This window comes from Calidris pugnax, unplaced genomic scaffold, assembly GCF_001431845.1.
Source record: "Calidris pugnax isolate Ruff unplaced genomic scaffold, ASM143184v1 scaffold86, whole genome shotgun sequence".
Lineage (NCBI taxonomy): Eukaryota > Metazoa > Chordata > Aves > Charadriiformes > Scolopacidae > Calidris > Calidris pugnax.
The window spans coordinates 1,328,557-1,355,874 of NW_015090843.1; the positions used below are offsets into that span (position 1 = coordinate 1,328,557).

Sequence of the window (27,318 nt, forward strand, 5' to 3'; positions counted from 1 at the left end):
AGCCAGGCAGACGTGGTGCTGAGGGACATGGGTTAGTGATGGGTTTTGTCAGTGTTGGGCTGATGGTTGGACTGGCTGATCTGAAAGGTCATTTCTAATCCAGGAGATTCTATGATGTGGCTTTTAGCTTTGCAGAGGTGTCTGTGAACCATGCCGTGGGCTCCATCACTGTGGTGTGCCCTGGAGGAACATCTCTGCTTGACTCTTGGAAAATCTCTGCTTTTAAAAAAAAATTAATAACAGATTTCTTCTGCAGGGGGATGTACATTCGATGATGGTCCTGGACCTTGTGACTACCACCAAGACCTCTACGATGACTTCGACTGGGTACACGTCAGTGCTCAGGAGCCTCACTATTTGCCGCCCGAGTTGCCTCAAGGTGAGAACCCTCCCCAGATACTGAAGGGGATAAGTTAACTCAGGGCCTTGCTGAATGTGCCCTCAGGGGCATACTTTGTGATTTCCACTTCAACCTTGGCAATGGAGGTAATGAAAAGAAACAAAAATAATAAAACAATGTTGATAATTGAGATATGTTTGTAGATCAAATCCCCCTTTAAAATTAGGGGGGTATAGGGAAAGGAGAAAGGAAGCCATAACTGCCTCTTTATTCTGTGTGGACTCTCAGTGAGGTTCCACATCTTCAGTGGCAGCTAATATATCCATTGAATTATTCAGGTGTGCATTAGAACAAATGGTGAAAAAAAAGGATATGTGCAAAACCCCATAGACTGATTCCTTCCCCCCGCCTCTCCCCAACCGCTCCTCATCTGAAGGTAATCAGAAAAGCTTTGATTTATGGAAATATTGCCGTTGTTAATTACTATTTAGGACAGGTAATGAATAACTGAAGAGGTACAGCCTACATGACCTTGCCTGCTCACCTTTGATGAACAGCTTAATCGGCGCTTCCCAGACAGCATGATATGCTGAGAAAATGAAAGCATTTGAAATTCAGCTACATTTTCCAATTAATAGTACATTAAGTAATTAATCATGCAGAGGAGGAAAAAAGGTCATGGCTATTTTATTTGTATCTGAAAGGTTTTGTGAAGTGAGGTATGTGTGGAGAAGGAGTGGGAGATGTTGCCACACAGAGGTAACCTAACCTCTGCACCGTTCCTTTCCCTGCTTTTTATATTGTTGTGGATTATTAATGGGTGGTTAACGTATGTAATTTCTTAACTGCTGACTGGTTGGCTTCCCCCTGTGTTGGAGTCACTGATCTGAGTAGCTGTCACCATGCCCCATATCTTAAAAAACAGGTTAAGCAAGATCCACACTTCACTTAATGGGCTGCTTGGTGCTTCCAGGTTCCGTATGGAAGAGGGAAATTAAGCCCTGGAGCCTCAGCATTCGTGATGATATTAACAAATTCAAAATGCTGTCTCCCCTAGGAAGGCAGAAATTACTTTTCAGTTTGTGTGTTTCAGAGCGTACATGGTTTGTTAAAATGGGGGAGGTATTTTAATTGTGATGGGAGCACCATTTGGTTAAAAAAAGTTGTTATTCTCAGACTTCAAGCACGCTCTGTATAGGAAGAAAGCAGTTTGAGGAATTGTATTTTGAATGAATCTAAATGACAAGATAGCTGCTTCTTGCTTCTCCCAGATAACAGGCCTGTCATCCTTAGGCAGTTTTCAGGGTTAAATGGTACAGTGCTCTCTGGCTTTGGCACCGGATTGGGGTTCAGTTCTGCTACAGACCCTTTTCCTGAGTGCAGCACGTGGGCTCTGCTGGAGGAATCTGTATGTGACATTGTGGCTGCTCAATAAAATCTAGGAGAATAAAGTAATGTTCCAGAGATAGTCCAGAACAGATACAGAAGCAGCACTGATTATTATTCTTTTTCTTCTTCTGCGTGGAATTCTACACTTCTTGGACCACTGTTTAAAAGTTTGATGTTTGGTAATTGAGATCCAGACTCAAAGGAGCAGTCCCATCTGATGAGCTGCCCTGAAGAAGTTGGTCTTCAGATTCTGAGGATCTATGGTCTAGATCCTCAGATTTAGATTTAGATCAGTCTAAATACTTGAGCTTTTTAGTGTTTGAAATAGCATGATTTTATATGAAGTCTAAGAATGTAACACAGGTCTGAAACGAGTGCCGAATTCCTCCGGTGGGTCTGTGGGGAAGTGGAGCAGCAAAGAGGTTCAAGCAAAAGCGGGAGGGAAATAATTGTGCAATTATCTGCCGTGCAGTTTTTTTAACATTGCTGACCTTGCCTGCTCACTGTGGAAACGGCAGGTTGGGAAGCAGTCTACTGCTCGGGAAGGAGTTAGCTGAGCAGAATGAGATGTGGTAATGAAGGAATAGGTAAAAATTAAACTACTGCTGTTTTCACTTTGGAAAAAAAAATGCTGGGTTTTCTACCCTTGTAGAAGCCAGGGATCTCCTAGGGCTGCCCAGGAAAGCTGAGCAGTGCAGAAAGTGAAGTGCTGGGGTAGGGGTGGTTTTCTCTCCACCTCTTCTCTTTGGGGTCTATAATCCTGCAGCTGGGCTCAAAGCTCCCTGAAGCACGTGTTGATGTTCTCCCCGCCCTTTGCAGTCTTTGTAGCCCTTGTCCCTTACACCCCTCTGGGATCCAACACACAGTCCTGAGCTTGCCCTTGGTATGGGGAATGCATGTTCCAGTATGGCTTTGTCTCAGAAGGAGTGCTGTTTACCATTATGTTAAAAAGTTAATACTCTGACACTGAATACGTGGCTTTTAGGGCTCTAACTTCAGCAGACTCCCCCAGAACCATTGTAGTCATAAAGGATTATGCTCAATGTTCAAATGTCAAGTTTTAGTCTTCGTTCATTTCAGAGAGTCCTATTAAGAAAAAAAAAAAAAAAAAGAGGGAGAGAGAGCAGGATGTGAAAAATAGGAAAAGGGAAAAATTTGACAAGTTCATGTTCTACTTTTGATTCAAGGGAGGGGTTTAACTCAATGTTGTGCTTTGGAGAAGGATAAATTGTGGGAAATTTCAGACCTAATGGCACTCCTAAATGCTTTGGAGTGCTATGAAAATGTGAAAGCTTGTGATAATGGCAAGCATTCTGCAGGTATAGCAATAGTAAACACTGCTGGTAAGGCAAGTGTGATTACCTCTGAGCAATTAATGCAACTTCAGATTCTTTTAATACTGACCTCAAATTATGAGCAAAAAGCCACTTCTGTTATGATTAAAATAAATGCAGTACTTAACGATTAATTTCACAATTAAGTGAATACGTAGAGCAGGTGCTTGTATACAGCTTTAAATTCCAACTTATAAATTGTTTGAACTGCAGCTTACACGGTAAAACCTTTGGATTACTTACTAAAACCTTGGAAAACACCCGAGAGCATATAGAAGCCACTGTGCTGGATCGAGCTAAAGGTCTGCTGGTTGTCCAGCATTAGGTTTCTAAGAGCATATAGAAGCAGCTGTGCTGGATCGAGCTAAAGGTCTGCTGGTTTTGAGAGCAGCCCTTAAGAGTTGCCTGGGGAGGAGTAAGACAAATGAGTGGTGATCATGCCCTGAACGCTCTCCCAGTTTCCAGCGTTTCGGCATTTAGGAGTTTCATCAACCAGAAATGGTCTTTATTCGTGATGTTCTCAATGGATTCATGTCTTTCTGTCAGCTTTGTCTTATTGTGGGCTCCTTGAGGACTTCTAGTATCTGCTATGTCCTATAAGTGCTGGCGTTTGCTACAAATCATGGGAAAACACAGGTCTTTCTACTTAGAATCATAGAACAGTTAGAGTTGGCAGGGACCTTAAAGATCATCCAGTTCCAACCCCCTGCCCTGGGCAGGGACACCTCCACTAGAGCAGGTTGCTCAAAGCCCCATCCAACCTGGTGTTGAACCCCTCCAGGGACTTCTTTTGAACTTGCACGTTATTTCTGTTTGATATCTGTTGGCCTCATGTCCTGTAGCCGGAAGTGAGCAAAGCTGATTCCTAATCACCTTTTCCAAGCCATTCAGGTTTTTAAATACTTTAAAATACACCCCCTTCTCCTGACGTCATTGAAGGTTGAATAGTCCAAGGCTATTGAGTTGTTCTTTATGTAGAATTGGCTCCACAAGTGTGGATTTGCGTTTTGTGTGAGGCAAAATTGGTGACCGAGTGCTCTATTTTTGTAGACATGGTGACAAAAATGAAGTCAAAGTATTTACTGGTTGGTTCTTGTACCTGTGAAGAAAGACATCTTCTATACGTTGAAGTGAACCCTTTAGACCATGCATTATGTTTTCTGGCTGTGGAGTTTTCCCAGTTATTTTAGGGCACTATTCATTACGTGTGGAAAACTTCGCTTTGTACCTCTGAAGAAAGACATCTATATGTTGAAGTGAACCCTTTAGACCATGCGTTATGTTTTCTGGCTATGGAGTTTTCCCAGTTATTTTCGGGCACTATTCATTACGTGTGGAAAACTTCGTTTTGCAGAAGACTTAGATAATAGTGCTCTCTTCTATCACCGAGGATGTGGGAAGGAGTAGTTTTTTCCATATTAGTATTATTTACTGATGTTTTTACCCTTAGATGAAGAAGATAGTTTATTTACCCGGTTTGATTTGCCTCTTAAAAGCAGCATTATTGTGAGACTGTGCGGGGTCAGGGCATGAGAGCCTGTAATGGGCTGCGTGATGGGGAGCCACTTAATGAAGGGCTTTTTTAATGTAAGGGCTATTACCCTCCTGGATACAAATGCAATTTGAAGAACATCTAAATTATAGTGGACAATAATGACGTGCTGAGATGGACATCTTGTTTCCTGTCTCTCAGATGGATAATGTGCCCTGATTGGATGTGTATTAGTTTTTTTGTATTGCCTTTCTAGAAATCTGAGGAAAATGCATTAACGGTAGTGGGTGAGGTACTTAGTTGCACTTGTCACATAGCTTGGCTAAAGGAGAACAGATTAAATCTCTAAAGATGCTCTTTAGTAGTAGAGTGTATTCCGCAGATGCAAAGTTTATTTTTTTAGAGTGAAGAGTATTGCAGAAATTAGTTTGCTTTACAGAAATGACATATGACCTTATATGTTGCCTCATTTTAAAGAATAAAACTAAGTTCCTTGTTTGAAAGGACAAAAAAAAAATAAAAAGGAAAAGAAGCAAACTAGTCCTGAGCAGTAAAACATTGCATGTTCTGGTTCAGGCTGATGTTTTGGGGTTCCTGGTGGAGGACTGCGTGGTTATTTCAGCATGGAGAACGTACGCGATGAAAAGCGATGGAGATGCAAGGAAACGTGTTGATAAATAATCTTAGCTTTCACAGTAATTTTTTTTTTTCTATAGGTTTTAGGCAGAATGTTGGTGGCTGCTCATTCCCAGGTCCCCTCGTTCCCAGAGGCATCCTCACGTTGCTGCATCCTCCCAGTTGCTCTGTTGTGCCTGTGGCTGCGAACTGAAAAATAATAACCAAGGGGGAGGGGGGGGAAAAAAAGAGTGTATGTGTCAGTTCGTTAACCATGATGATTGTGCAGCTGTAAGTTGTTGTTATGCTGGTGCAGCTGGTGGGGACCACGGGAGCTGGTGGCATGGAGGTTGGGTCACGGGGGTTGTGTAAACCTCTGGGGGGCCTGAAAGGAATATGAGAACTACACCCTTAGATTTGCCTGCAACTTTAATTTTTCCTGTACGAACAGCGTTGAGCATTTGTTGTGATCTGGAAGGTCACTTGTGCACTATTTAAGTTCTGCCTCGTACAGAAAGGAAATAGCTTTTGTGTCACCTGCGTGACCCAAATGAGTTTCAGCACAGGACCAGCATAAGTGTTGATGAAATGTATAAATGAGAAAGGGGAGCCAGAAGGTCATGAAATTTGTATTTTAATATAAATTTCATATGAATGTGGCTCAGGAAGCAAAGCTGTAGTGTAGAGGTCGTATAGATGAGACTTTTGGCCTTTTGCTTCACTTAGACCTGAATTTTTCGCCTGTAGAAATGAAACCACCAACCCATGAATAAATTTTAATTATGTGGCTGTGTATGGGTACGGTCAGACCAAAGTTAACTGGGAAGAGGTGTCTGGTGAGAGCTGGGTGTTTCTTGAGGCATTGGGAAGGCAAGAGCTCGGTGAGGAGCAGGAGAACTCTCACCACGTCCTGGGTCCCCGAGCTCCAATCCACACACCACGCACCCACCTGCTGCTTTGCACCACGGAAGGGTGAAGTTCAGAGTGCTTTTAGGGTCTCTTTTATTTTAATAGACAAAGTTTCCCAGTCCACTGGGCAGTTGAGAACTGACTTTTCAAGGTTGTGGCTCACGTTGCCGGGATGAAGGTAATAGATCAGAGTAACTGCGCGCAAGGGAATTTATTGAGCAGCCCATGGATGGGCAAATGCAATTCAGGAAGGTAGTGGTTTTTGAAGTTTGATGGTTGGAAGCTTGTCTGGGTCATTACATTATGAAATAAACTGTAAAAGCTTGGATCTGTGTTTGGGGCTGTTAAGAAGTTCCGGCTGTCTTTCCTCCTCTTACATTTCTTTATGTGATGGCATTAGATAGGTTTTATTTAAGGTGACTGAGAGAACTTTTTTTCTTACTCACATTCTTCAGCCTTCATACACTCCTTGGCCCCAAAAATTGATTGATATTTATTTCCTGTTTAACTTGTCAGTACAATGCAGAGCTGAATTTATTTCGAGTACTTCCTTGGTCAGAAAAGCATATTTTACTATTATTTTTTTTTTTAACTCAGGAAGCCTTGTAGTTGGTTTCTTGTCTGTATTATTTGTTAGTAGCATCTTTAACAGAAAGAAACCGACCTCCTTAGTGCAGTGCAATTAATGTCTACCTAAAGAACACCTGTAAACATCCTGCTCCTGTTTGGCCTGCTCAGTACAGTGCATTAATCAATCTATTGACTAATTTCAAGGGTTCCCTGTTGTTCTGAAGAGCACTTCACTTGGTATAAAGTGAAAAGAGGAGGGGGGTGCAGGGAATATAGATAATGCACAGTGTAGCAGGGCTTTGGTACATTCAGATAAGTAATTTTTTATCTGAAAGTTTAGGCACAGGATTAGGAAAAGTAAGGGTTTTGTAGGAATAGAAATGACTTTCACATACAAGTAACACCCATGTGTTGGTTTTTCATTCATTGACACAGATGGTTTTATTCTGTTTCCTTTGGGTAGCGAAAGACAAGAACATTTAAAGAAAGATTACTTGTTGTATTTGCACAAAATATACTTCACCTTCAAGGCCAGCTGCTACAGCTGTTTATGTAGAGTGATATTTGTTGGGTTGTTCTTTTTTATTTTTCTTTAAAGTTATAATACTAATTTGTTCAGCTGTACCTCTTCCATGCAATATGGATGTCCAGAAAGCTCATTTGTTCTTGAATAGCTTATCTTTTTACTTGTTGTATGTGTTGAATGAGTGTATGTCAGTGTTATCAATTAAGTTTTGGAAAAATCTGTCAGAATGGTATTTTGAGTGTAGCACAACCAAACTCCAGTGAAAGCTCTGTAAAATGCTGCCTTCTGAGAAACTGTTCCTTCCCTTCCTTTTTTCCTCCTTTCTTTCGTAGTCTAGTATTTGAAGAATTAGTTGAGGAATTTGAAGAATTGAAGTATGAGTTTATTTCTCTGAATCTGGAGTAATAAATTGAAGGAAAGTGAGAAACCTGTTCACTGCAGGTAGAGCTGCATAGTAGTAGTAGGTTCATCTTGGACAAACCTACCTTTGCCATGCTGGGACCAAAAATGACTAAATTTACCATGTGCTGGGGCTATCACAGCATTCATGGTAGTGTCCTTGCTCGTGGTGTCTGTATCGGGAGAAGTTCAGGTGGCGTTGGCCATCATTGCAGCACTGTCACTGTGGGGAAAAATGGCCAGTTCTGGTCAACCCTCACCACTCTAAACTGGAGCCTGGCTGGAAGTGGAAGTTCTTCGTTGCTTCTATGAAGTCAGCTGCTACCTGGGGAGCTGTGAGTGTCAGTGAGAGGCATTACCTGAAGCTGCTGTTTTGGTGAAAGGTGAAACAAAAGGTGAAAGGTGTGAAAGGTGAACAAAAAAGTAAAATGGTACTGTGCTCATCTTTTGGAGTTTTGAGGAAAACAGAGGTTAAATGGTAGCCTGGAAGGTGTTGCAGATTTATTTGAGGCATTTGGCAATTGGAGTGTGCAAGGCTGGCACTAGTGCTGGTTGGATTTCTCACTGCTCCCCTGCATGGTGAGGAGCAAGCCAGACCTGCCTTTTCCTTCTGCATCTGCCTGTTGTGCCATTGTCCTACCATCATTTTCACTCTTAGACTGCCTCTGTGTGTGTATTTCACTGAATTTTTAGAGTTGGAAAGGAGCATAGAGATCATCTAGTCCAACTCCCCTGCTGAAGCAGGATTGCCTAGAGCTTGTCAGAGCATGTATATGTGTATATATATATATATATATTTTTTTCCTTCTGTAGATAACAGCAGTAGGCTTTGCCTTCAGATTTTCTGGCTATTTGGAGCATAGTGGAGGGCCAGACCTGAGCTAAGGTCCTGCTGCTTCTCAGGTAGCTTCATTTGGCTCAGACCGCGGGCACAGACCATGGCACGAGCACAGCACATCTGGTGGCTTTGTACCCTTTGGCTTGACCCTTTCACAGGAAAGATTAAAAAACAGCCAACTAGTGCATATGAACTTATTTTATGTCTACGTGGCCACTTCAATTTGCTGTAAGAGTAGGTAGTCCCTTTCCCTTCCCCATCCATCATTGCTCTGCTTTCTACTCCCTCTCACCTTGTGGGCAGTTTTTAGCAGGCTGATGAATGCCAGATTGAAGCAACTAGGAGATGGAGAACCACCCAGGTTAGAAGTAAAGTGGGGAAAAAGTAAAATAATTTTACTGCTTAGAACAGGGAAAATAAAAACAGGGCCTGGGAGTTGTTTGGGGGAGGTGGCGAAGGAAAACCACCCCGGGGAATGCAAAAGAATGGTGTTCAGACCAAATGGATAAAAGCCCTTTCACAGAATGAGTGATGTGCAGTGATTGCTAATGCATGTTATTATTTCTGAAGCAGTAAGATTATGAAATATCATGTGTTTCTGTGGTGAAGGTGCTGTGGTGACCCTCTGTCCCTCATGGTCTGAGGGACTATCTCCCCTTCCCCTTGTTAACTTCTCACCTGTGTCACATTGGAGACAGAGCCTGTGAGCAGTGCAGGCCCAGCAATGAGCTCCTTTGGATTCACGGCAGAGTTAAGGGCATTCTCAATCCCACTTTTAATGCAGGATCTATTATGCAACTGGATACTAATACTGGAATTACCTATCTCTAATCTCAGCAATGACAACCCCAACAGCAGAAGAAGCAATGCCTGTAAAAACAATCAAAAAAACTTAAGGTGAGGTGGAATTCAGGCAGTCACGTAATAGCAACAAAACAGAGGGAAGGGATACTTTTCCTCCACATTTTTTCATGCACAGTGTCTGAAATTTTCCTGTCTGCTTAAATATTGATTTCTGAGCTCTAAACCTTTGCTGCTCAGTGTGTAATTTATGTTCCCTTGTTGTGCTTTGGCTGCAAGTCTGTGCTGATGCAGCTATCGTTGATGTTTGGTAATAGTGACTAAAGCTGCGGTAATAATAAAACTGTATTATTTTACAGAGCAGATATTGAATCAACTGACATGATTTAAACTTTTTTTTTTTTTCTCCTTAGATTGTGGTGAACTAATGGAATGACTGTATCAGGAAACAATGAGATTTTTAATTTGGGCATTTCTACCATTACCTTTACAGATACTTGTTCAAACGGCTGTTATCAAACCAATTATGATCAGCAAGGCTCATCTCATCCCTCCTCCCCCCTGCCCCAGCTGGGATTATTTTCTTCCCTTTCCCACTTTTCTATATAGAGATAATTTTAGGAGGCAAATCCTTTGTATTGGAGGGGTCACACAAACCTCATTTGCAAGTGAAGAGGCAATGATTTAGTTTAATATACTGGAGAAGGAGCAGGTTAATGTCAGGTGTGTGGACAGATTCAGTTGTGTTGTTTTGCCTCACGTGTGATGTTTGTGTGTGTCTCTGAATCTCCCTTAATCATTAGCGTGGGTAACGTCACTGCCACAGAGCCAGCAACATCCTTTTCCTGTCTGTCTGTCTTCCCATCTCCACCTGGACTGGAAAGCGTAACCTCCTTTAAATATGTTCTACTGTACATTACAGAATATTATTCAGAAATTAAATCCACGAAGAGCATGACCTGCCAGAAAAAAAAATACTACTTTTAAAATGCAGTACATTTTTTTTCATTCCAAAATGTGTTGCTTCTATCCAAAGCTTGGGCAGATTTTCATCAGATTTAAACTGTAGTTAAAATTAGCAAGCAAAAAAACTTGAATTAAATCATACATTTTTAACTTGGATTTGCATTTTACATAGTGTTCTCTTTTGGAGAAGAAAAAGAAAAAAAAGTAATCCCCCTCCCCCTGCCCCATACCCGTTCTCTTAAGGGGCTCCTGTCTCCTTCATGAAGCCATTCAGCAGAGCACTCAGCCACGTCCCAGGCTCGGGTGGCTTGACTGTTGAAAGTTGCGTGGTCCTCTGGTGGGGGCAATGTCTATGTTTTGTGATACTTGGTGAGAAGCTGAGTTTTCCCAGAGGCGTTTGCAACCCCAAAGGCCTCCTTTCCTGAGGAGGAACAAGCTGGAGAACGTGTCAGCGGGAGGGACAGAGCTTGCATCTGTCCAAAGAGAGATGGTGGGTGTTTTGCAGGGCAGCCCATGCGTGACTTAGGAAGGGACATGCACCTCTTCCCATGCCCTCTTTCCCCTTCATGTACTCGCAGTGTCAGTTTGGTTTACTCCCACTTCCGTACAAGAGCCCTTTTCTTTGTGCTGGTTTCTCCAGGGCCTGTTGCTGGAGCAAGCTGTCGAGTTTCTTCTGAGAAGAAACCTGGGTCTAGGTGCTGAGAACGTTGCCTCAAACTTACTGCTCTCCACATGGGGCAATCTTCTAATGCTGTTGCTCGTGTCCCAGATTGTCCCCTCATCCTCTGCAGTTTACAGTGCATGTGCTGTGCCTGAGGCGTTTGTAAATACATCTTGTGTGGAGGCAGAATGTCCCTTTTACTACTTCTGATAGTGTGAACTGAAGGAAAAATGTCATATGGACAGCAGTTATCAGCAGGGCTCCAGAGAAGAGCCTGGCCAGGTATGATGCCCAGAGAAGCTGTGGCTGCCCCATCTTTGGAGAGGTTCAAGGCCAGGCTGGATGGGGCTTGGAGCAACTTGGTCTGGTGGGAGGTGTCCCTGCCCAGGGCAGGGGGTTGGAATGAGATGATCTTTAAGGTCCCTTCCAACCCAAACCATTCTATGATGGGGTGTAAGTATGAGCTTATCTTCTGCAGACAGTGTCACCAGTTGGCTTGGAGGTTAAGGTCCACTCCCTGTGCCATCCACAACAGCAGGACAGACATGGGGACACACTACCCAGATCAAGTTATCTAAGTTATAAGCAAGAAAGAACAGAGGTTTCAGGTGGGCCTTGAAATAGATTGCTTGTAGCAGGGTCTGTGCATCAGTGGAGAAGTATACAGAAGTAAGATACCCTGCCAGACAGCTATGGAAACACCAGTCTCCTTTTTCACTGAATGTTTTAAACCTGTCCTACCAGACTTGAAAAATGTCTGACATCAGGACACTACTTTGTCTGGAGAGGTATAATTCAGAAATACTCTGAAGTAACAAAAGCGCAAGGGCAAGATTAACTTCCTTTTCTTTTTCCTTTTTTTTTTTTTTTTTTTTTTTTTTTTTTTTTTTTTTTTTTTTTTTTTTTTTTTTGGTGCATTTTTGGTTTTGCTCTTTATTTCATGCAGGGAAGATGCATTTACCTTTTATATTGTTTCAGAGGAAATAACTTTTAAAGTTCTCAGATTGTTCTACAGTATAAAATCACAGCTTCAGAAAAAAATGGATAAAAGTGAAGAACTTATAGGTACACTTAGAGTGTGCAATACTGGTCTATCCAGAGCTACTCCAGCTAACCTTATTTTCCTCAGGTTCTCCACCTGCTATTGAGCTCTCTGGCCTTGAATGCTCAACTGGGGTAGTCATACTGGTTCAGGGGCATGTGTATGGCACAGTGCTGGGGAGACGTGCTCGTGTTCATGTGTCTAATATATTGTGTGGAACCATAAATGCACCAAAACTGTGATTACTGAGGGATTTGTGAGTGCTTTGTCAATGCTTTAGGATTTTGCAGTTTAAAAGAAAACAACACAAACCCGCAACAAAGCCAAATAAAAACTTCCTCCTCCTCTTTTGTCTTTGTAAAGAGCAGCTGTCAGGATGTAACAGCTATTTACTCTATTTTGGATCAAACCATTTTTAATTCCCTTGAGGAAGGAAACCTAGCCACGTATAAGCACAACTCAGACGTACCGTCCTATTTCAGAGAAAGCCAACAAACAGTCTGAAGTAAGCGTTCCTCTGGTGTGTATGTTTTCTCTTGGCTAATTCCCACGGCTGAGGGATCAGCGAGCAGGTGGCGTTCAAACAGGAGAAACTGTTGTCATTAATTTTTTTCTCTTTGGTGTAGTTGACATCTGCCAACCCAGCCTTTCCCTTCCGTTGGCTTCTCCCGCTGCGTGTGCGCTTGTACCAAGCGTGTGGTTCACTTTGAGATCTCCAAACTTGTGGTCTTTCTTATAACAAAGAAAACGTGTAGGTGGGTGACATCTGTGGTGCCAGAAGTGATGGCTTCCCGTGCTTTGTGCCTCCTGGCGCAAGTGTCTCAGGAGCAGATGACTTTGGCTCCAGGTTTTGTAGGTGGGTTTTCATCGCTGTCCTCTTGGCTGGCAGGAACAGCTCTGCTTTCTAATTAGATGGTGGTTGCAGGTAGATATTAAGCCGGTATGAGTTTCCAATTAGGCTGCAGCTTTACAGATCACAGTGAGGCAGCCTAATACCTTACTGTTGAGTAAAGGGATTATTCTGCTCCTCTTTACTCCCTCTCCTCTCCTGCCTCCCCAGCTAGTTCTACTCATCACAGCTGAGAGCTGATATAACTCATTATCCCAGGGAAAACGTTGTTTTTCTGGATCTGGCTGGCTTAGTGCGTTGAGTTGACTCATGGAAAGGTCTGAGGAGCGCCAGAGCCAGCAGCACAAGGGAATGAAGGAGCAGGAAGGAGGAGAGGCACGGAAATGAGAGGAGAAGGCAGACAGGGAGTTGTTGGGTCGTGCCACCTGTAATCTGTTAGAGCAGCTTGTGTTTTGAGTTTCTTGATAACTACAATGTAATTTCCACCCTGTCAGCCCCCAGTTTTTCATTGCGTAGTTCTGCCGGTATGGGATCTTGTATGAACCCAAGAGATGAGTCTGTTCATCTCTCTCATCAGAAAATGGATATATGCACTTATGTGTAAGTGCCATCTCCAGATGCGGGAAGACATGTAAGTACCTTCTTTGGAGGTTTGAGGTGTATAGTCCAGACCTCTTCACTGTATTGATAGCACATTGTTGCAAAATGTTCTCCGCTGGATTTCATTAAGTGTATAAGGAAGATGAGGTTGTCACCAGTTAAAAAGTGATGGTTACTTGACTGCGTGAACAGAACTGCTGCCTGCATCAAGCAAATGCAACAAAAGGGTCACTGTACCATATCTTGAAGCATTCATGGGCAAAAGTGTCAAGGAAATTTTTAGACCAAAAAAAAATATGAGGTGATTACCTCTAGAATAAATCAATTTTGCAATCCTATCAGCTGATCTAGTATAAAAAGAAAAAAACCACCTCCTTAAAATTATCATGTAAATTTACTTACATTTGTATAAAATTAATCATAATGCACACAATTTAATTCACATATATAATTTATAGTTATATAAAATTATAGTCATGTAATATTCATGTAGAATTTATCTAAAGATTTTGATTAAGGAGGGTGAAAGAAGCAAAGCTACAAAACAGTAGACAGCTTATGGGTAAGGATCAGAGGGTAAATCAGCAGAGGTGATATTGCAGTGGGTGTCTGCTACAGCCTATCAAGAGCAGGAGATGATGAAACCTTCTTTATGTAGCTGGTGAAAGCCTCACAATCACAGTCTCAGAGATCTGCTACCTTCACAAATGAGGAAGATCTGTTGGAGTGTGATTGAGGGCAGCCTCAGCTGAAATGATGGTGAGACTTGAGTTGAAGAGAGGAGTCAACAAGACAAACAGCAGGATTAAAACCTTGCTCTTTTGAAGAGCAGATTTTGACCTGTTCAGGGACTTGCTTGGCAGGATCCCATCGGGAGGTGCCCTGAAGGGCAAAGGGGCCTGGGAGAGCTGGTTGATCAAGGGCAGCCTCTTGGAGCACAGGGATGGACTGTTGTCTTGTGTAGAGAGTTGAGCAAGCTTTGCAGAAAGCCATGATGGATGGCTGGGCCCAAGCACAAAAAGGAAGAGTGCAGAGACAGAAGAAGGGACAAGCTGCTTGCGAGGGTACGGAGACATTGCCTGTTTATGCAGGGATGGAGTCAGGAAAGCCAAAGCCTTGATGCCTTCATTGCTTCAGTTTTCATAGGCAAGACTTATCCACAAGCCTGGCAGGGCCTGGAGTCTGCTAGCAGAGTCTGTGTGAGTGAGGTGAGGATGGAGTTAGGGATCACTTAACCACTTGGACATGCACAAAGCCATGGGACCAGCTGGGATGCAGCCAAGAGCTGGCTAATGTTATTGTGAGGTTGCTCTTTGTTATCTTCAAAAGGTTGTGGCACTTGGGGGAGGCTTCTGAGGCCTGGGAAAAGGCAGTATCATACCCATCCTCAAGATGGATGAGAAGAAGGATTTGGGGGACTACAGGCTGGTCTGCAGCCTTCCCCTGGGAAGATGGTGGAACAGATCTTTATAGAAACTGTTTGCAAACACATCAAGGACAGGAAAGGGATTGGTGGGAGCAGCCAACATGGGTTTGAAAAGGGTGAATCATACCTGATCATCCTCACTGCTTTCTGTGAAGTGCTGTGGACAAGGAAAAGGCAGTGCGTGTTGTATACCTTGGCTTTAGCTGGGCCTCTGACAGTCTCTCTTAGGTTATTTATCACTGAACTGCTGAGATATGGGCTCTGCAAGTAGACAATGAGTGGAAAATTGGCTGGACTCCCAGGCTCGAAGTTGCAATCAGGGGTGCAAAGTCCTGCTGGTGGTTAATTTAATATCTTCAGTATGCTGGAGGGCAGAGCTGTGCTTGGAGAGTCCTGGGCAGGTTGCAGAAACAGGCTGACAGGAACTTCATGGAATTTAACAAAAGGAGATGCAAAGCCCAGCCCTGGGAAGAAGCAGCAACTTCATGCACCAGCACATGCTGGGGCTGACCAGCTGAAAAGCAGCTTTTGAGAACCTGGGGGTCACAGAATCACAGAATACTATGGGGTTGGAAGGGACCTCTGGAGATCATCCAGTCCAACCCCCTGCCAGAGCAGGTCCACCCAGAGCAGGTTGCACAGGAACATGTCCAGGTGGGTTTGGAATGTCTCCAGAGAAGGAGACTCCACTACCTCCCTGGGCAGCCTCTTCCAGGGCTCTGCCACCCTCACAGGAAAGAAGTTCCTCCTCGTGTTTATATGGAACATCCTCTGTTCCAGTTTGTGCCCATTCCCTCTTGTCCTGTCACTGGGGACCACTGAGAAAACACTGGCTCCATTGTCCTGACACCCACCCTTTATTTATAGGTGTTGATCAGATCCCCCCTCAGTCTTCTCCAGACTAAAAAGACCCAGCCAGGTCCCTCAGCCTTTCCTTGCAAGAGAGATTTCTAGGCCCCTCATCGTCCTTGTTGTCCTGGTGGGGCATGAGCCAGCAAAGGTGTGGCTGCAGTAGGCAGTGGGTGATCCTTCCCTTCTGCTCAGCACTGATGAGATGCACCTGGAGTTCTGGGACTGGTTTTGAGCCTCTCTGTTTGAGAGCTGTGGGCATACCGGAATGAGTCCAACAAAGGTCTGCCAAGCTGGTAAAGGGGCCTAGAGCACAGGACATCTGAGGAGAGGCTGACAGAGCTGGGTCCCTTCAGCGTGGAGAGGAAATGGCTCGAGGGAGACCTTGTTTGTGGTCTGGAACTGCCTGATCAGAAGATTTGAAAAAGGTGGAGCCATCCCCCTTTCTCACAGTGGCAGTGGACACAAGGTGGAACATGGGTAATTCTGATTAGATATGAGGAAATACTTTTTTTTTTTTTTTTTTTTTTTTTTTTACAGTGGTCAAATACTGGAGCAGGTGCCTAGAGAGGGTGCGGGATCTTCATCTTTGTAGGTGTTGAAGACCTGAGAGGCCTGCTGTGTAGTTTAGCCTGATCTGAGCAATGGGTTGGACTAGAATGACCTCCCAAGGTCCCTTCTGACCCGAACCACCCTGTGGCTAGATATTTTATTCTTTTTTGTCTAAAAAGAATATAGATTATTCCAAGTTTCTGTTTTTCTTTTTTTTGAAATTTGACTGTGAGCTTGTTGGTGTGATCTTATGTTGTCATTGTATGAGCTAGGATTTTTTTAAAGTCTAGAAATGAAGCAAACCTTTTGGTGCCATTTAAAATGTGCTTGGGAGGCAGTTGGTATGATATTGTCAGCGGAGCAGTATCATGGGATGAATGAGGCTTAAAGGTGGCAGCATAAGTAGATTTTTTGTTGTTGCTGGTGGTGGTGGTTTTGTGTTATTTGTGTGTTTTTTTTGAAGGTAGTGTTGTATTCACAGAGCATTCCTTGTTTTGGTACCTGTGTTCAGTCAGCCTCTTATGACTAAGCGTATTTGCGGGATTTCAGCTTGAAAAGCAATGACTCAAAAGATGTGGGGGATCCTAGGCAGCCTTACAGCCGCGTGTGGATGTAGCTGTGGCTGGAGTATAAATTGTTGGTGGGCAGATGCGATTGTGTCTGCCGTGAGTGTTTGCCCTCACGATATTGGCCATTTCAAACCCAGGTGCTGAGAAATGGGAAAGAACAGCAGGGAGCAAGGTTAAGGATTCAGAAAGCGCCTCTCGGTGAGACTCGAGAGCGACGGTCTCTTCAGTCGATTTGAAAGACATTTCAGCTCTTGTGAGGATGGCCAGAAAGCGGCTGCACGAGGAGAAGGTTTAATTGGTGGCAGCTGTTTAACCCAGCCAACAAAAGCATCGGAGCGTCTAGCAATCGTAAGCAGAAGTGCTATAAATTCTCCTCAGCCCTATTTTAAACATTTCTTTTCCTAGTGAGGTCAGTTAACATTAAAACAATTTTGGTTAGTTTCGATTTTTTGGTTGCTTGTTTCATCATTTCGTAATTTTCAGTGGCTGTAATTGACCTGCTTCAGATTTGTTTTTGTAGCTTGTTTACGTATTTATTAGTGTCCACATATGAAATCAGACTGAACAAGATAGTTCTGCTTTCAGAAGTGGAGAAGTGACGGCACGGATGTGAGCTATGAAGGCACAAAGTGAGTGACGAGCTGGAATGCAAAACCCTGAGGGCAGCGAGGCCTGTCCTTGGCTGTCTCGGGGAGAATGGAGTTTATTCCATTTCCAGGAAGTTGCTTGGTGAAAAATCATTTTATATCTAGATAGATACATTCAGTGTGTGACAGTGTTTTGAAGTTTGTACCAAGGATGTCCAAAACTTTCAGATTTGCCAGTTGGGAGAATGTGGTGTGGCCAACAGTTCAGCACCATCTCCATAGGCCAGGATCACCCCTCACCAGCCCAGTACTCCTCTATTCCACCAACCTCTCCATCCCACCTTCTAAAACCAACCACCCGCTCCATGTTCCTTCCCCACCTCACTGAGATGGGTCCCTTTTGCTCCAAACCTCTGTTGGGTTTGAGATCTTAGGGATAACCCCACCTGCTCAGGAGAAGGGCCTGAGAGCGGAGCTGGGACCTAACGCTACATCTGTGGTCACTCTTGAAGCCATCTACGGCTTGAAACCATATGGCACTTCAGCTATATGAGTTTTTAGAGGTAGTAATATCAGTTTTTAGAGGTAGTAATATTGTATAATTTTGACCTTTTTAAGATAGAGGATCGAAAGGAGCATTTTCTTTGCTGCCGTGACAGCTGGGGCAGGGGTGTATTTTGGTGAGCAGGCCTTCCTTAAGCCAGGGGTTTGACCACATGCCTCAGGTAGGCTTCCTGGTGTCAGCTAATGGGTTACCAGAAAAAAGTGAAAATCACAGCTGGGGGTTAGTGAGGGTTGTAATTTTTCCATGAATAACTCAGAAATAGCAGCTCTGGGGGCAGAGCAATGCATTATCGCAACACAGCATTCAGCGTTTTCTGCTTAATGTGAGCAATAAATTGCGATAGCATTAAGACGAGGAGGGAAGCCATGCTCGTACAGATCTTTGCTAAGTGTTTCCTATCGACTTCTCAAAAGGCAACTGGGGAAAAAAAAAATCTTTGCTGCTCTTTTTTGAGTCATGTACTGACTGTTACTGGATTGCTTGGAGACTTCAGCTGACTTTCATGCTGGGAGAAACTTTCAAATATATCTGACTGAAATAGATGAACACTTATCTTCCATGTGCTTTGATAGCTCCTCTTAACAAGTTTCCTGTTAACAAAGATATTTGCATTTAAATGTTTGTTTCTTGCATCCCATCTGCTCCATCTCTTTCATCCTTAACTGAAATCCTAATTATGATAGCATTTATGATTGTTCCCCGAGTAAACTGTGATATCACTCATACAGGATCTAGCATCACTACAGCAATGCTTGAAAAGGTAAAGTTGAATTTTTACTTGATTAAAAAAAAAAAAAAATTGATCTGTACAAGGAACCAAATTTCATGTTTAAGGAAGTAAATGGGGAATAAGAAAGTATTTATTCAACATTCACCTTTATTCAACAGTGTTTTTCTGAGCTGGAGAGAGATGTAACGTGATGTATGGTTGCCATAATGAATAGCTACTGAATTTAACTGATGAATGAAGTATGATTATTACAGATCCTACATTCTTCAAAAGTGGAGTAGGTTACATTGGTTTGTATTTTATTCAGATGTGCTCCATTGAGTTTTTACTTAGAAAGTTAGGTAAAACAGGAAAGAAAGGAAAGAAAAACAGAAAGAATTAGTTGTAAAAATAATGAAAAAACCCTTTGTTTCTTGGAGGAGAAGAAAAGAAAATTATGCAAGCCAGAATCTTGTGGAACTAAAACCTATGGTACTTTCAAAATAGCCTAGAAAATGATAATTTCTTTAAAGATTGGCATAAGGGTTTTTATAATTTACCTCCCTGGACACTGCAGCATATTTGTAGAAGAGACCATGTCACCCTTGGAATGCAATTTTCTTTTTTTTTTTGGTCACTGTGTTATTCCTGTTAAAGGTGAACACCTCTAAGTGGTGGTGTCAAAGCTTTGTTGGGTTTGTGGGGGATGTTGCCATCCCCATGATCTGTCTGTCTTCCCGTGCTTCCAGTCTCAGCATGATGTGTTAGCAATGTACTGAAATCTTTGGGGGGGTGTGGGAGTTACAATGAAAAAAATTGACTTAAAGGAACTGAAGACTAAGTATCAGCTGAAAATAAGATCTGTTATGTGCTTCCACCCCTTCTTCCGAGTGCAAACCGGTAATTTTACTTCTCTCTAAGATTCTGAGTGAGATTGGACAGTTATGTAGGAGAAGAAAATCCAGAGTTAGTAAAAAAAACTGAATAGTAGTCAAGGAATTTTATTGACAAGATTGGAAGCTGATGGACTGACTGTTTAAATTAATTTGGCAGGTTTCATAAATATTTTATAATTTTGTTTAAAAGTTTCTATTATGAAATAAAGTTTGAGAATTAAAACAAAGGCATGCACTAAAATGAAAGTATTTTTTAATGTGGACCACTACACTTTTTTTTTTTTTCTGTTACTAAATTCAGCTCCTATACCAGTCTGTCCTCAGATCATTTAAAAAAAATATTAGGGAATGTTTTATGTTAAACATTAATGAAAAGTTGCTTTTAATTCATCATTTACTAGAACAAAGTCTTTGCTCTGTAATGTCATCAGAATATTAGTTTCCTGTAAGATCTAAAATGCTATAGATCTTGAAAAAGCAAACTTTGATCAAAGATCTGAACTTGAAATACCTATAGTAATTTTTCCCATGTTTGGAGTTGATAGAATAGTGAATGTTTTTTGCATTAAATAAGCAAGTTAATTTTAATTTTTTAAAAAACCTACAGTAATTTGCATGCTTCTGTAACGCCTCTGTACTTGATTGAAATTTATAATAGGAAGAAAAATTACACATAATGATCTTTGTCTTTGACCTTCCATGTTAATTAAAATGTTAACTATCTCTAGTTCTGTTTCATCACCTAAATGATGAAAAATGTGGATTTTGTACTTTGTCATTTCTGAGCTGTCTTCCCCCTTTTTGCTCTGACTCTTCCCCCTCCCTCTCCCACTCTCCCGAAATGCTTTAACCTCTCCTTATGTGCACAGGCACAAGGTCAGTCAATAGAAGGGCATCCAGAGCTGCAAGGACGTGGCTTTGGAGCTTTACAATCAGTTTGTTTGCTTACATTAATACATATGCACCAGATCTTGAGGATTCGACTCTTCCCTTCGTGTCTTTCCCTCCCCCAAGCCCCTTCCAATGTGCTAAATGAGACTTAAGTGATGCACCAAAGAAGCCTGAGGCAAAAGCACAAGCCAGCATCTTTCATACGTATTTGCACTGCTTATCAAAAAAAATTAATGACTCCCGTTTTAATCTTCTCTCAATTTGATGAGATGCCAGCCATTTGCAGAGTTCTTAATTGACCTTTGAAATATAAATCAAGGAGTTATTCACCAAATTAATTCTTCTGAAAAGAAGTCCTGAAGACGAAACTCTGGGTGAGTAGGTGGGCATGTTGGAACACAGCGTAAACAAGGAGTATGGAAAATCACCCAGAGTTTGCAGGACGATTTGTTTGCTTTTTATTTACCAAAGACCGATTTACCATGTAATGATAAAGAATTTCTCCTGTTGCATTACGAGCGAGAGCATAAAGAGAGTTAATGTTGCCATGGCATATAGCAAAATTTAGGTCGAATGTGTTTAATTTGGAATTTGTGGCCATATCACAGTGAGGGAGAACAGAGACACTCACAGAGACACGCTTTCTGCCTCAGATTTTGGTCTGGTGAAATTGGTGTGATTAAAACCAAGTCTCCTGATGCTTTGAGCTTCCTGAGGTCAGAGCTGATATCATCTGCATCTGAATGAAAGAAAGGCTAGATCGCCAATGAAAATAATTAGATGTTTTTACCGAGAGCAGGTATTTTTGCTTTTTAAAGAGTTCCTCTACCCAAGGGTTTTCTCTTGACGGCCTGCTTAAATATACAGTTCTTACATGATGCTTCACTTTTAGTCATGGGCTGGCTTTCATCTGGTGCCTAACATGAGCCCTGTGTGACTTTTATCTAAATCTGGCCAAATGTGTAGTCTCGCAAATTAAGTGAAGTAGGAAATTGGGGAATTTTATCAATATATGTAAAAACCTGCAGGGAGAGTGTAAAGAAGAATGGGCCAGACTCTTCCCACTGGTGCCCAGTGACAGGACAGGTGGTGATGGGCACAAACTAAAACACAGGAGGTTCCATTTGAACACCAGGAAGCTCTTTTCTTTCCTGTGAGGGTGACCAAGCACTGGCACAGGTTGCCCAGAGAGGCTGTGGAGTCTCCATCCCTGGAGATACTTGGAAGCTGTCTGAACGTGGTCCTGGGCAACTGGCTCTAGGTGGCCCTGCTTGAGCAGGTTGGACTAGATGACCTCCAGAGATCCCTTCTAACATGAACCTTCTCTTATTCTGTGAAATCTTTGCATTTGGTTTTCTTGTTTGCTGTAACCATGGAATACTTTTCAAACAAGATTTACTGCTTCTGAACAGCAGGACAAAGGAACTTTCCACCTCCGAAAGTATTGTTGTGGTCTGCACGTATGGAAGCAGTTTCAGGTTTTGTCTAAACTTCTGTTGGGAACAAAACTGGGAGATAATAGGAAAAATCCATTCCCTTCTTAAGTGCTGCACAGCCATTACCATTCCTGTGTTGCTTTTTCCATCGGATACAGGCGCTATTGCTCACAGTGAGTGTAACTCAAGCAGAATGTCATCTTATGCCTTTTTTTTTTTTTTTTTTTTTTTAATAATCACAACTTTAGCATGATTTTTCTGATGGATTTCTCATGTTGGCAGTGTTAATTTATATACAGTTTCCTGGGGCAACACAGACAGTTTTATTACTGTCACAGCTTTTCATTATAATGAAAATTCTACAAATAAGTAGCATGCATGTCAATATTGGAGATTTATGAGACAGAGAGAGGAGGGAAGAGTAGATTTGTTCAAATTTTCTTCAATCCTTGTCAAAGTTTTTTTTTAATTTAAATATAGCTGTAAAATAAATCATTTTCAAAGATTTAATCTCCTCTGAGATAGTAGAAGTTTGTAAAATTGCAGAAGGTAAGTATAATTTTATTTTAGTGTTTTTAAAGTTTGAGGTTTATGACTTGCCATATTGTAATAAGTGTATGCATAAATTGCAGTGCATTGTGTAGCTATCTGGCACGATACAGTAATTTCAAGTCTTTAAGCACTTTATTAAGGGATGGAGAAACTGGAGATTTTTTTTTTTTTTGCCATGCAGGGGAAGAGAACATAATTAAAGGAGGCGCAAACCCACATTTATAAGATATATGGCACATCTGGCAGCTTGCGTGAAGATAATATGTTTGTTTGGCTGTGGGAATGCCTGCAATTGTATCTGCCAATCTGACACAGTAGGAGTTTAGCTAATGAGGTTGCCTAGCAAAAAGTGCATCGGGAGGAAGTCAGGGTTAAAAATAAGCATACATATGAAGAGAGAGCAAAAGATTTATAATGGATGTAGAGCTGTTCCAAGTTGTTATGGCAACTAACATTTTAGACCCCATAATTACATAATAACAATGCTGCCAATCCTAAATAGATTGCGGTTTTGTTATGTGTTTTTCTTCAATATTTTTTTAAAAAAATCTTGAAATATTTTCTAAAATATTCAGTATCTGAAATACTCTGTCAACGATTACGTAAAGTCCGTATATTTTCATTTCTGCAGAACTACGGTGAACAACAAAACAAAACTTAATGGAATAAATCTAAAAACTAAAATACAGGAAAACTATATGTGATTTTGATACCAAAGCATTTTTTTTTTTCTTAAACCTGAAAAATAGCGATAAAGGGATAAATCCTAGTACTGTTAGTTTAGACTTAAATAATGGATTTCTAACTTTTAAAAAATCAAGCTAATAATCCTGTTTACTCGCTTGGGATGGTTTGTTGGAAAAGCTTTGGAAACATACAGAAAGAATAACCAGAATGCATAGTGTAGTTATTTGCCCTGATTGTCCCAAAATAGAGAATAAATCTGTTTTGTTCCTGCCACCCTTTGAAGCCAGGCTTTTCAGAAAGTCTATTGAATAGATGATATGAGAAATTAAATATAATAGAGTTGCAATTCTTCCAAGAGTGAAGAAAAATTTTAAGTATGAGCTTTTTTCATAGCATGGTTTGACTCCTTCTTGTCTCTTAAGAACTTACTGTACCATAGCACTGTTTTAAGATTTGGTATAAACATTACGAAGTTTGATCAAGTCATAATAAAAGTAATAGTGACATGTGCATTTACTATTTAGAAACCACCTTGGAGTGGTCATAATATCACATATGCATAATCTGCTTTGAGTCTGTTCTCATTTTAGGCTTCAGTTTTTATTTGAGAAAAGCAGAACTCTACCTTTTTTTGCCTGATGTAATGTAGGGAATTTCCTGCATCATGTGTGCAGGAGGGATGAGACAAAGAAGGGAAGGTAAACTGTAATCCAGAACTTGCTATTTTTTTAATCAAGTGGGCTGAAGTAAGATGGTACTTGAGTTATTTAAAAAGAGTGTGAAGATGTTGAAGACCACCCAAGGAAACTAAGCTGCTCCACAGACAGGCTTAGGTACAGCCCTCTGCATTTCTTCTGGGAGGATCTGCAGCAGGGCACTGGGTGTTTAAGGAAAGATGTCATTCTGCCCAGCTCAAAAATTGTGAAATTGTCATCCCAGCTTAATTAAGTGGTTTGATGGCACTTGGAGCACTGCCTTACTGCCTGGCAAGTTTTTCTTTACTTTTTTTCCTCTTCTCTTTTCATTTCTTGATTTTCTTCTCTTCTCCCAAGGAACAGGGAATAGGGCAAGAGGAAATGACCTCAAGTTGCACCAGGGGAGGTTCAGATTGGATAGTAGGAAAAATTTTTACCCTGACAGGTTTATTGCACATTGGAATGGGCTGCCCAGGGAAGTGGTTGAGGCACCATCCCTGGAGGTATTCAAAAGATGGGTTGACATAGTGCTGGGGGACATGGGGTATTGATGGTTCATATCAGAGTTAGGTTGGTGGTTGTACTAGATGATCTGAAAGGTCCCTTCCAACCCAGACAATTTTATGATTCTATGTCTAAGGAACAGACAACATGGGTAATTCTTCTAGCTCAGACTACTGCTCCATGGTGGCGTGTCTTCATTTCTTTAATTTGACCCTTCAGTCAAGAATGGAGCTGTACAAGTTGCTTGGAAAATCAGTGGACCTTTAGTTTTTCAGGTCTTGCATAAAATCCTTGTAGTGTTGAAGAAGACTGGATTATGTTCTTCCATCATTTGTGAAGGTCATTGCTAACATCACCAAACGCTTGGATTTATATTCCTGCCATGGCAAGGACAAGCAATTGCTTAATTCTTCTGAGTCCAGATTCACGAGCGTTACTTAGTGTAGTGTACTGAAAACTAATCTCCCGTCTTTCTAATAAGGGTATATTTACAATAAGATGAAGAGAATTGGTACTGGTAAATGTGGTTACTGATGTATCAGAAGGTATGTGTGCATAAAATGGTGACATTGAGTTATAGTTTGAAAAGTAAGGAATTAAGCTGGGAAGAAAGCTGACAGCTGGACAGGGAGGCCTTGAGTTGTGAGTTCAAGCTTTGTTAGCCATAATTGAAAAATGAGGTTACGGGTAATGCTCAAGGTCTTATTTTTTTTATTAAATGCATTAGGAATGAAAATTATGTACCAATGAGGAAAGCAGGAAATAGTAGAAACCCGGGAACGTTGAATGCGGTGTTGCAGTACAGCTCTCCAAGATACATTTTTAGTAGGAGCATGCTAAAAGCTTAGCATTTAATCAAAGCCCCAACTTTTTGTGAGACGTCAGAAGCTAAGAGCTTGGAGGTGGCTGTTGGGGAGAACAGATATTGAAAGATAAAAGAGAACAGTCCAGGTCACCTTATTACAGGGAAACGGAACATGTTATTGAAGCTGTGTGTACACAGCAGAGGAACTTTTCCATCTGAGAACAGCTGTGGGTGTGTATATAGGAAGTACCTGTAGTGGGGGACTGTCCTTGGCAAGGGATTTCTGGCAGTAACACTAATGTTCCAGACATCTGAAAGACTCCGGTGTGAAATTGTGGAAGTTTCTGCTGGTATCCTGACCATTGTGACACTTGGAGGTGACAGGTCTGGTGCCGGCCTTTGAAAAGCCAGTCTTGAAAATAGCCAGTCTTCACAGCGGGAAGAGTCATCAGTAGGATTTCCAAAGTATGTCCTGTGACCTTTGCTGTTCCACATCAGAAATGTTTTGTGAAACGGGGTGGGTTCTGGGCCTGAAATGTTGCCATGTGAAATAAAATTATTTAGGTTGATTAAACTTAGCTTATTCCAGAAAGTTGCAGAAGACTCTCATTGAGCGGCTGGATGATAATAAGCTAGGTATTAAAGTGTGCAAAACACAATTTAGTTGTCCAAATTCTGGAGTAAGTCTTTGTCCTCTACAGAAAGTGCTGAGCAAATAATGAGCCAAACACTGTGTTGCTGTGAAAGGCATTGGGTGGGAAACTGGAAAGCATTTGGAGGGTACAGGGGAATTGCAGCCTTGGGCTGCACGTGGACCTTGCCCCGTGGGGAGCAGAGACGGAGGAGGAAGCTGGGTCTTATTAGTGCTACTTTTGCTAAACGGGGGGAGAAAAACCTGCAATTGCTGGCTTATCACAGGACTGCACTTTCTGAAAGGTGTTGGGGCCTTTTGGGGTTTAGTGATCATTAATTTGTGTAACACCTTTGGCATCTTGGATTTAGGGATTCTTGAAGGAGAAGAAGCTGAGAAAGGAAAGGTGAAGCTGCATTCATTTTATGAAACAATTGTTGTTTTCTGAGTGGTAAGCTACATAGTTCTGCGGTGTCTTCAAATTAGTAGAAGACTTGCTGAGTAATCAGAAATGTATGAATCACTGATTAACATCTTTATATAATCAAGAGTACTGTTTTCTGTCCAGTACTGATTAAAAATATATTTTTTATGGTAACAGAATGTAACAGAAAATATAAAATACAAATAATTTTTAAAGTGAATTTTAAATAATTATATTTTCACCTTTCCTTTATCTTTCTGCACTGGAAAGCAACAACCAGCTTTGTTTTTCATTCATATGAATTTTGATTCAGACAAAAATAGTCTATTAAAAAAATAATCACAAACACACGTGTTGACAAGCTGTCTGGCTGTAATTGGCCGTCCGGGTTTTTGCATCCCTTTCTACTACACAGAATATTTGATTTGATGGTCTCAAAGAGTTTATAAGAAAAAAACCAGGATGCTGTCTTTCTGCGCAGGAGCACAGTCTCCATCATATTGAAAATGTAGGCAGATCCTGAAATTAGAAATGCTGGAGAGGTGCATCTTCAGTCAGCCTCGTTAGCAGTAGGGCACTAACGAGGGAGAGGAGGCTGGTAGCCGGCTTCTGTGAAGTGAAGCACAGCGGAGTTGGCTTGTTTATACATCTTGGGCATCTCCCTTTATAGGCTTTCAAAAATACTGAAGTCTTTTGTGTATATACTACCTATTCTTTTCACTGAATTTCACTGAATTTTAGAGTTGGAAGGGACCATAGAGATCATCTAGTCCAACTCCCCTGCTGAAGCAGGATTGCCCAGAGCTAGAGCATGTTACTCAGGAGCATCCAGGAGGGTCTTGAAAATCTGCAAGGAAGGGGACTCCACACCCTCCCTGGGCAGCCTGTTCCAGGGCTCTGTCACCCTCACCGTGAAGAAGTTTTTCCTCATATTTGAGTGGAACCTCTTATGTTTTGCACTGAGAAAATAAACAAAAAGTAGCGTCTTTCCCTTGTAAGATATGGGGTCTCAGATGAGTATTTTTATCTCCTTGTTTCAGGACATGTTTTTACCAGGAGTATGTTTCACCCTAAATTTAGACACTGGGTTCTTCAGGTTAAAGATCAAGTTTATAGGTACAGAATGAGCCATATGTGGTACGTAGGTATATATTAGCCATATATTCTCATATAATTAATCTTCTGAATAAGTAATTTTAAGCTGAGAG

General features: G+C 41.6%; 1 protein-coding gene across 12 annotated transcripts in view; it reads left to right on the plus strand.

Annotated features, from left to right (window-relative positions):
* The first annotated feature begins 256 nt into the window (after positions 1–256).
* Positions 257–27,318, plus strand: part of PTPRK (protein tyrosine phosphatase, receptor type, K) — a 353,816-nt gene continuing 326,754 nt past the window's right edge. For all 12 annotated transcript variants that reach the window (XM_014942619.1, XM_014942624.1, XM_014942626.1 and 9 more), the window contains exon 1: positions 257–379. The gene's annotated coding sequence lies outside the window, so the exon portion shown is untranslated. The remainder of the gene's footprint in view (positions 380–27,318) is intronic.